Here is a 10,775-nt window from a genome sequence, read left to right as displayed (position 1 = left end):
TTCAGTTTAGAAGAAACGAGTCCACTACCCATCCAGTTTTCAGGTGTTCCGTGCAGCATAGGACACCAGATACAAGGGAAATGAATGGTATTTGAGTTTTTCTTTGAGTGGTAGGTTGTTAATATCCTACTCACCCCAAAAATGGCGGCTTCTTGATGCTCAATCATGGTAAGATGGAATTGAACTTTGTAAATTCCACAACAGGCTTGTGTCTAATGGGATGTAACAATCCGTTTGAGGGCATGAAGGTTTTATTCTATGCATTTTTTTTCGTTTTTTGTTTGGATTGTTGTGGGAGAGTGGTTTCCCCGACATACCCGTGTGTCTAGTTTCACTCTTTTAACTTCACGATTTCATGTGTTTAATAAAAAAGTCAAGAGGGAATGGGGCATTATGCTGCTATGCTTATGCATGTCAAGCTAGAGTTTCTAGATCGGATCATTGCTTTTCTAAATGGTGAGTTAAAAAACTATTTATATGACACAACCATAATGATATGTCACTAAATAAAATAGGGACAAAGTCTACAAGTAAAAGAAAATCCTTGTCCGGCTTGTAGCAATCTCTTAAACAATGGTATTTTGTTTTTCATAAGACAAACACTAAGCTTGGATATATATCAAATATGCTAGATCACTGTGTATATGTTTGGAAAAGTGAGAGTCTTTTTTGCATTATGTCATTATATGTTGATGACATCTTATTATAACTAAGACTTGGTTTTGTTGATAACAAAATGATATTCAAAACTAAGACTTTGTTGAACGAAAACTTTGAACATATATTTTAGGTATAAAGATCACTTGAGATAGAAACTCGAGGATTTTGAGTTTGAGCCAAGAACTATATATCGATTATATCTTAAAGAAGTTCCTAATGCAAGATTCAAATCTATTGGGACTCCTATAGCTAAATGAATAAATCTAAGTAGAATCGATTGTCCTAGAGAAGCACAACAAAAATTTAATGTATCTAATGCTATGCACAAGACCTGACATAAGTTTTTCTATCATCTTGCGAGTCGTTACCAAAGTAACTGGTTGGTCTCACTCTAAGCAGTAAAAAAAAAATTAGCTATATTAAAGGTTCAAAAAGCTTGAAATTGTGTTACCAAGCTGAGGAATTAACTTTAGTTGGCTATTCTAATGCAAATTTTGCGGGTTGTAAAGACGATAGTAAGTCCATATCTATATACGGGTTTCTCTTTGGAGGTGGAGTGGTAGTCTGGTTTTGTAAGAGGCAGAGATGTGTTGCTCAACATACTCAAGAAGTAAAATATGTAGCATATAATGTTACAGCTATCTTTGCTATCTGAATAAATCGGTTCTTAAAAAACTTAAGGCCTGTTTGGTTGAAAGGAAAGGAAGGGAAAGGGAGGGATTGAGCAATCCCTCCTGTGTTTGGTTGGCTAATTAGAAGGGAGGGAAAGAGAGAAAGTCTGTTTGGATGGGAGGGGAGGGAAAGGAAAGGAAAGGATTGTATAGTGTAAATTCAATCCCTCCCAAATCGGACGGATTGGGAGGGAAAGGAAAGGGAGTAAGTGCAAAAGTGTTGACTGCCCACAACACCCTCCACGTTTTTTTTCTCTCTGCCTCCCAACCTTTTGACTATTGAGGGTATTATTATAAATTGCATCGTTTCCTTTCCATTCCATTCACTTTTATCTAAACAAGCTTTTATAATCATCTCTTTCCATTCCATTGCCTTCCATTCCCTTCCTCTTCCCTTTCCTTTCCTTTCCTTTCCCTCCATCTCTTTCCCTCCCTTTCCCTCCAACCAAACAGGGCGTTAAAGTTAGATCTTGATAATGAACCAGTTCAATTATAGTGTAACGATCAAGCAGCGATATCCCTTATGAAAAATGGAGTTGTTAGCTCCAAGAGTAAATATATAATGTTGAAATACCATTATGTTCATGAAATGATTGAGAAAATGAAATGTCAGTTGATTATATGTCTACCAATGATATGGTAGTTGACATCTTAACTATTAGAATTTTTGAAGATTTGTTTACCAAGAATATAGTCTACATGGGTTAAGATATATTTGAAAGGTTGTAAAAGAAACCGTTGGAAGGAAAACTTTGCTACAAACCTTGAACAAATTTAAATTATGATGGATAAACAATTATGAAAAAACAACGTAGCTGGAGTCTAAGGAGACCCATAATAGTGGAAGCAAACTGGCGGCCTCATGGCCAAGTGAAAGATGTTGGATAGTAGCCATGAACCCTATCCATATCTCTCATAACTGTGAGGGGGGGCCACTCGCACTTACGAGAAAAATATTACAAAAAGTCTTTCGAGCTGAAGATCTTCTTCAAAACAAATTTTGGTTTTATAGTAACACTCGTCTTTTGTAGGTGGGCAGGATCGGGTCTAGACTCGAACCAGAAAACAGCAGCGTGGGAGCCCGACACCGCCCTCTTCTCTCTCATCTTTCTCTCTTCTCCCTCGTTTTCCCTCTTCGTCTCTCCCTTTGCTACGACCACAACACAGGGAAGAAGGAGGCGGAAGAGATAACAGCAGCGACGGAGGTGTAGGGCGACGGCGGGGGCGCATTGGGTGAGCCCTGTCGTTCCCCAACTTCTTCCCTCTTCTCACCTCTTTCTTCTTTCTTCCCCCTCCCTCACCCATGCTCTCTCTGCTAGAGCTCTCTCTACCTCTTCCTCTCTCTCCCGTGTTGTCCCCCTTTTCTGCCAGCTCTCTCTCTCGCCCTCTCTCTCTCTGCATACCCTCTTTCTCTGCATTCTCTCATGCCTTGTCTTCTCTCACTGCACTCCCTCTCCTTACCGCTAGCCTCCTCCAACTCACATCTCTCGTGCTCTCTCTTATTTCTAGCTTCCCTCTCCCTCGTTGTTCCCTACCTCCCACAACCAAACCAAACCGTCTCAGTCGAACTCCTCTTCTTGAGCTCATTTTCATTTTTCTCACTCGGTGGTGGCAGTTTGGTTGGTTATCGCAGTTTGGGGACACATCTTTCCCTTAGACCAGTGAAGTGAAGGTGTTGGTGGTGGAGGCAGCGATTAATCATTGGCGTTGGCACTCAATCGAATACTTGAGGTAGCTGTCGGGAACACTACGACAGTTTAAACTTTAAGATTGAGGTGAGCGAGACCTAATCGGGCTTAAATTGTCGAATATTTGTTGTTGGAGCATTTATAATTATTATTTGAACATGCTAGACTAAAGATTTGATGATTTAAAATATATGCTAGAGATGTTGCTATTTTGAGGAAAGTTTATGCCCATTTTGAGAAGGACGATTACCTATGTGTATAATGGTTCCTCTAACATGTTGGGTTAATTTTCGAAGCAATAGGGAAGCATGGTAGAAATCTTCGTGAAGTATGTTTTTGTTAAGGTGCACGCTCGTTGTTTATTGGGGAATTGTATGTATGTTGGGAAGGTGCCTCAACTAAGGAATCAAGGGAGAAACAGATTAATGATCGGTTCAAATCAAAAGCACGAAGTTTAAGCCATTTGGTGATAACCTCTAGGGCTCAGAAAAGGCCTATTGGAGGGCTTTCTAGGTCGACACTACCCGTCAACACCCTCTTGAGGCGATGACATGTGCCTCAACGATTTTGTTTTATATTTGTATGGATTGTGAAACTAAACAAGTAGAGAATTTACCACTTGTGTATGTTTGCAGGTACACCGGGCACGTTTAGTATACCTAGAGCAACTAGACATGAACCTCGAGGCGTTTTGGAGTGTTTTGTGGACGCGCGACAAGTATAGCGGCATTCCAGGCAAATCCCTACCTGCGGCCAACTTGAGAATGAGTGTTCCTAGGATCCAACGATCCTAGGATTATGATGTGATTGAATGATTGTTTGTGAGTGAATGTATATATGCATGTGAATGATTTGATATGTGATAAGCTTTGTTTTGGAAAACTACTGGAAGCTGGTTTTGAAAGTTGTTACGTATTTGCATGTGCATGCTAGAATTGATAACTGCTTAGGACAGATGAGGTGGGGTATCGAGTCGAGTGTCTCCTCGACCTCAATTGTGCATTAGAAAGCATCCTAAAATGATAATTGCATAGGATAGCTACGAGCTAATCATGGATCGAGACTACTCTTCGGGATTTGGCTAAGTTTTGAAAGATGTGATTGATGTGTTTGATAAGATGTGAATTTTTATGAATGTGAATGTTGAGATTTGTTGCATATGTATTGCCGCAGGCAATGATGCAATTGAATGAAATTGAATGGTAGTTGTACCCGTATTGTTATGACGGCTAACTAAGAATGTTAATGATATGTGTAGCCTTCGTGTGGAGCAATTGGAGGTGTAGCTGCATTCGTGAAGCGAACCAATCTCATGAGCTAGCCAGTCATTTTGTGAATGTGCAATTATAATGATAAGAATGAAAGAATAAGAGATGAGAGGCCAGTGGTTGGTGGCATTGTGTTTGAGAGTTGTCTCGCCTTCGCCACTGGTCTCGCCTGTTCGGAGCGCAGACAGTGCAAGCCCCCAGGGTACTGTTGTGTGATGTGCATGGAGCATTAGGCTCTCGCCTTTCCAACTTGAGTGTACTTGGGAAAGCTGAGTATCTCTCCCTTGAATTCACACATCCATGGATGAGTGTTATACCGCTGCACCGGGAATGGATCCATACTATTTCGAGCCACCACGGGGGTTGTCTCCCGGCTATAGGCCGCCCGCGGTGTGCACGTGTCTGTGTTTGCACCCACATGAACTGTCAATTCACTGAAGCTAATGAAAATGAAAAGAATATGAATGAAATGTATATGAATGATGTGCATGTGAATGAAATGAATAAGAATGATATGTATATGCATGTCTTGCATGTGAATTGGAATTGTATTACCGTGGCCATTGAGTGGCATTTATCATTCGTGGTATAGGTGAGGGGCCTTCTTGTCAAGTCATGTGACTATGCCCGGTCACGACATAATGATGATTTGCGCTTATAATTGTGATTATCTCATAGTTGAGTCCATACCTAAAGGGTTTAAGGATTTACTGGTTTGTTGCCATACTGTGAAGGCTAAGCCTTTAGTTGTTTCATTTTTCAGGTTTTGGCAGACCTGAGGCAGCAGGTTGATCGGATGACTTTATTCACATCCTACTGAGGAGGTTTTGGGTCATTTGTAGTGCTGGTACTTCTTATTTTGATTTTATTCATGTCTTTTTTTTGTTAGACATCAATTATATGGTTTGGGGCATTTTTGTCATACAAAGATGTGATTTTGTATGAACTGAAATTGTTATATAAATAAAACTTTACCCCATTGTTTCGAATGGCATAGCTTCCTCATTTTTGAATTGTTGTGTCATCGCACCTCAATGCTTTATGTTTAAGGAAAAAAAATTATTTGAGGGTCAAGAGGTTCAGGTGTGACAGCTTTGGTATCAGAGAGCTATGGCAAACCCCACTATGAATGTGAGTTAAAGCCTATCTGTGAAACCATGTTGCCCAGGTACGCATTTACTTGATCAAACTTCTATTGTAGTTTTAATTTTTTAGTAAAGTATATGTACAAAAGGTGATTGTTGTTTTGAGTGATGGATGTTTTGAGACATTGTGCTAATGCACGTTTGTGACTTGATTTGCAAGATTAGTCATAGATTTTATTTGATAATGAAGATTCTTGTTCGTATAGATGGAGTACCAACGTAGGGTTAAAAAGCGAGCTGGGCCGCCTACAAAGGTCAAAGAGAGCCAAGTTCAGCCCATTCAGATGCACGTACCCCAGTGGATCATAGTACATCAGGGCAACATAATGCCCAGACTGGTGTGGGTGCTCAAACCCCACCAAGGCAGACTGCACATGCGAATGCAGACTACACCTGCGAATCAGCAGACTATACTGCTGACAACCTTGTAGACATTGACCTCCCTTGTACATGGTCAGTAATCAGAGGAACCATACATCCCCTATTAGAGACACCACTGTGCCACTTCAGGAGAAGGCAACAACAGTGTTGTTCCAGCAGTTTATGGCGATACAGCCGCCTATTTTACTAGAGATGGCAGTCCAAATAAGGCTGAGGAATGGATTAGAGAGGTAGAACATATATTTGAGCTTCTAAAGATGTTAGAAGGAGACAAGGTGAATTATGGCTCTTATCTGTTGAAAGGTGATGCCAAAAACTGGTGGCAATCAACCTGTGAGATCCGGTTTGCAGGCCAACTGTCTATCTCATGGAAGCAATTTAGAGATTCTTTTGTCAGCATTTACTTTTCAGTGTATGCCAGAGACAAGAAAATACAAGAGTTTCTTGATTTGCAGCAAAATCAATTGAGCTTGGAAGAATACGTTACGAAATATCGACACTTGGAGGTATATTGCCCGCACCTCTACACTACAGATAAGGCAAGAGCAGACAAGTTTGTGCATGGGCTGTGCGATGGACTACAAAGCAAAGTTATGTCAAGCAGACCTCGCGACTTGGACGAGGCAGTCACCATGGCGATGAGGTTGTTACATTCTTGGTCAATGTGTTGACCAATGTGATTGAGCCGGTGAGGTTACAGGATGTTGCCGTTGTGAGTGAGTACCCCGATGTGTTCCCTGAGGAACTGTCAAGTTTGCCTTCAACACGAGAAGTGGAGTTCAAGATAGAGTAGTTACTATGGACAACTCCTATTTCCAAGACACCATACCGAATGGCGCCAACAGAGTTAGAAGAGTTGAAGAAGCAATTGCAGGAGCTCTTAGATAAGGGCTTCATTCGACCTAGTGTGTCTCCTTGGGAGCACCTGTGTTGTTTGTTAAGAAGAGAGATGGAACAATGCGTTGGTGTATAGATTATCGCATGTTGAATCAAGTCACCATCAAGAATAACTATCTGCTTCCTAGAATTGAAGAGTTATTTGATCAACTCAAGAATACGAAGGTATTCTCCGAGATTGATATGAGGACAATGTATCATCAACTCTTAATACGGGAGAAAGAAGTTGCTAAGTCTGCTTTTTGAACTAGATATGGGCATTATGAAGTCAGGGTCATGTCTTTTGGGTTGACCAATGCTCCCGCAGTGTTTATGGACCTCGTGAATCGGGTTTTTCAAGACTACTTGGATCGATTTGTTAATGTTTTAGTTGATATTTTGGTGTACTCAAATAGTGAGGCAGAACACAGAGATCACTTTAGGAGTGTGTTGGATATTTTGCGTAAGCATGAGTTATATGACAAATACTCAAAATGTGAATTTTAGCTAGAGAATGTGAACTTTCTTTGTCATGTAATCTCGAAGGATGAAATTTCTATCGATCTAGCTAAGGTGACGGCTCTCTAGGACTGGAAGACATCGTATAATGTGACTGAGGTTAGAAGTTTTTTGCGTTTGGCAGGATATTAATGCCGATTTATACATGACTTTTTGTAAATAGCTACGTCCATGACTAAGCTATTGAGAAAAGGAGTGAAGTTTGTTTGGAATGAAGAATGCGAGAAGAGTTTCAAACCTTGAAAGATAAGCTTACCACCGCACCTATTCTGATGCTTCCATCGGGTCATTCTGGATTTGTGGTGTACACCGATGCATCGGGAATCGGTTACGGTTGTGTATTGATATAATATGGCCATGTAGTGGCTTATGCATCAAAACAGTTGAAGACACATGAGAAACGTTATGCCACTCATGATTTGGAGTTGTGAGCGGTTGTGTTCGCATTGAAGATATGGAGACACTATCTCTACACATGAGAAACGTTATCCCACTCATGATTTGGAGTTGTGAGCGGTTGTGTTCGCATTGAAGATATGGAGACACTATCTCTATGGTGCAATTTTTGAGGTGTTTACATACCACAAGTCATTGAAGTACATATTCTCCCAAAAGGATCTCAATTTGAGGCAAAGAAAATGGATCGAATACTTAAAGGACTATAATTTCAAAATATCATATCATCCAGGAAAAACGAATGTAATGGCTGATGCTTTGAGCAGACAAGCTAAAGCGACATTATATAGTATGATGAATCACTCTTGGATGTCGTTGCAAGATATGATAGCATGGCAGCTTCACCTTTGTGACAAGAACAAAGCAACGATGACTGCCTTGATACGACATCCTTTGATGGAAGAGCTTATGTTGAAGCAAAAGGAAGATCCTGATTTTGTTAAAAATACAGAAGGAAGTAAGAAAACAGATTCTTCTTGGTATCAGGATGGAGATGGTTTATTGTGGTTTCAACAAAGATTGTGGGTCCCTAGATATGAAGCAGCAAAGCGTCAGTTGCTTGATGAAGCTCATAAATCTAAGTTCTCTATACACCCTGGCAGTACAAAGATGTTTCAGGATATGAGAAGGATTTTTTGGTGGCCTGAAATGAAGCGTGAAATTTCAGAATATATCGCGAAGTGCTTAGTCTGCCAGTGAGTCAAGGCAAAGCATCAACGTCCAGGAGGCACGTTACAGCGGATAGAAATTCTAGTGTGAAAATGGGAGGACATTACGATAGATTTTGTGGTCGGTTTGCCTCACACCAGAAGACAACATGATGCCATATGAGTGATTGTTGATTGACTTACGAAGTCCACTCATTTTCTGCCAATGAGAATCAACCAATCTTTAGAAAGTCTCGCAGAGTTATATATTAGCGAGATAGTGAGATTGCGTGGAGTGCCAAAGTCTATTATTGCAGATCGAGATCCACGTTTTACCTCTAGGTTTTGGGGGCAATTCCAAAAGACATTGAGTACTAAGCTTAAGCTGAGCATAATGTTCCACCCCCAAATTGATGGGCAATCTGGGAGGACCATTCATACCTTATAGGACAACTTGCGTGCATGTGTCTTAAATTGAAAAGGAGAATGAGATAAACATGTGAAATTGGCAGAATTTACATATAATAGCAGTTACCACTCTAGTATCGAGATGACACATTTTGAGGCCTTGTATGGAAGGACATGAAGATCGCCAACTTGTTGGACCGAATTGGGTGATGGAAAGATCGAAAACCCTTTAGTATTACAACATTACACTGACCAAGTACAATTGATAAAGAAAAATTTGTTAACCGCTCAGAGTAGACAGAAAAGTTATGCCGACAATCAACGTAGAAAGTTGGCTTTTGAGGTTGGTGATCATGTGTTCTTGAAGATTTCACCTACTAAAGGCATTTTTTCGATTTTGTATTAAGGAAAAGTTGAGTCCGAGGTTCATTGGACCATTTGAGGTATTAGAGAAGATCGAAGAGATGACATACAGACTAGCACTACCACCTAATTTGAGTCATGTTCATGATGTTTTCCATGTTTCCATGCTTCGAAAGTATGTACCGGACCCTACACGTGATTGATTTTCAAGGTATTTAGGTGCAAGATGATTTGACAATGAAAGAAAAACCTATTAGAATTTTGGATAAAAAATAGCAAGTGCTTCATACTAAGAGAATTCCTCTAGTAAGAGTGGAATGACAACACCATGGGTTGAAGGAGAGCACATGGGAACTTGAGGAAGATATGCGAAAGAAATATCCACACTTGTTTTTACATTGAGGGTATGATCTAAATTTTGAGGACAAAATTTTATTTAAGGAGGGTAGGATGTAACACTCATCCTTTGTAGGTGGGCAGGATCGGGTCCAGACCTGAACCTGAATTCACTAGCGTGGGAGCCTGGCACTGCCCTCTTCTCCCTCGTCCTTCCCTCTTCTCCCTCATTTCCCCTCTTCGTCTCTCCCTTTGCTATGACCGCAACATAAAGAAGAAGGAGGCAGAATAGATAACAGTAGCAACGGAGGTGTAGGGCGACAGCGGCAACGCATTGGGTGAGCCCTTCGTTCCCCTGCTTCTTCCCTCTTCTCTCTTCTTTCTTCTTTCTTCTCCTCCTCCCTCTCACGCTGTTTCGGTTGTTACCCTCTAACCCGAGTCTTCCCCCCCCCCCCACCCACACTCTCTCTGCTAGAGCTCTCTCTGTCTCTTCCTCTCTCTCCCCCCTCTCTCTCTACATGCCCTCTTTCTCTACATTCTCTCCTGCCCTGTCTTCTCTCACTGCACTCCCTCTCCTTACCGCTAGCCTCCTCCAACTCACATCTCTCGTGCTCTCTCTTATTTCTAGCTTCCCTCTCCCTCGTTGTTCCCGGCCTCCCCCAACCGAACCAAACCCTCTTAGCCGAACTCCTCTTCTTGAGCTCATTTTCATTTTTCTCACTCGGTGGTGGCAATTTGGTTGGTTATCGCAGTTTGGGGACACATCTTTCCCTTATACTAGTGAAGTGAAGGTGTTGGTGGTGGAGGCAGCGATCAATCAATGGTGTTGACACTCAATCGGACACTTGAGGTGGTTGTTGGGAACACTACGACAGTTTGAACTTTAAGATTGAGGTGAGCGAGACTTAATCGAGCTTACATTGTCGAATATTTGTTGTTGGAGCATGTATAATTATTATTTGAGCATGCTAGACTCAAGATTTGTTGATTTAAAATACATACTAGAGATGTTGCTATTTTGGGGAAAGTTTATGCCCATTTTGAGAAGGACGAGTACCTATGTGTATAATGGTTCCTCTAACATGTTGGACTAATTTTCGAAGCAATAGAGAAGCATGATAGAAATTGTGGTGATGTGGAGAAGATTTAGAACCGTGTTACAGAACTCGAGAAATATGTTTTTGTTAAGGTGCATGCACATTGTTTGTTGGGGAGTTGTGTGTATGTTGACAAGGCGCCTCAACTAAGGAATCAAGGGAGAAACAGATTAATGATCGGTTCAAATCGAAAGCCCGAAACTTAAGCCATTTGGTGACAATCTCTAGGGCTCAGAAGGGGCCTATTGGAGGGCTTTGTG

The sequence above is a fragment of the Nymphaea colorata genome, chromosome 12 (assembly GCF_008831285.2).
Source record: "Nymphaea colorata isolate Beijing-Zhang1983 chromosome 12, ASM883128v2, whole genome shotgun sequence".
Lineage (NCBI taxonomy): Eukaryota > Viridiplantae > Streptophyta > Magnoliopsida > Nymphaeales > Nymphaeaceae > Nymphaea > Nymphaea colorata.
This window is presented reverse-complemented; position numbering follows the sequence as displayed.